The sequence below is a fragment of the Puntigrus tetrazona genome, unplaced genomic scaffold (assembly GCF_018831695.1).
Source record: "Puntigrus tetrazona isolate hp1 unplaced genomic scaffold, ASM1883169v1 S000000151, whole genome shotgun sequence".
Classification (NCBI taxonomy): Eukaryota; Metazoa; Chordata; class Actinopteri; order Cypriniformes; family Cyprinidae; genus Puntigrus; species Puntigrus tetrazona.
This window is the reverse complement of record NW_025047827.1, coordinates 417,059-417,500: the sequence shown is the minus strand read 5'-3', so window position 1 is coordinate 417,500 and position 442 is coordinate 417,059.

Sequence of the window (442 nt, the reverse complement as noted above, 5' to 3'; positions counted from 1 at the left end):
ATGCACAAAATATAATTTAATCTTTTTTTAACCAATTTGTAATACGAGGATATTTGGATATTTTTTTAAATATCCAAATAGCTTTTATAATTTTTGTGTGTATGTCTAAAAAAAAAAAAAAAAATATATATATATATATATATATATATATATATATATATATATATATATATATATATATATATATATATTATATTAATTTTTTTTTTTTTTTTTAATATTCTTTTTTACATTTTACTTTGCTTCTTTTTCCCAAAGTTAATTATTTACTTTTAACTCACACTCTCAGACAAACATGGCATTATCTTGAAGAAAGGTCTCGATGCAAAGCTGCAGTTCAGACAGTCGCTCTTCAAACAGGTGCTTAGGTCTGTTAATAGTTCGTCTTGATTTCTTCGTGACATAACTGCATTTATCATCTCTGCTTCTGTTTTGGAACACA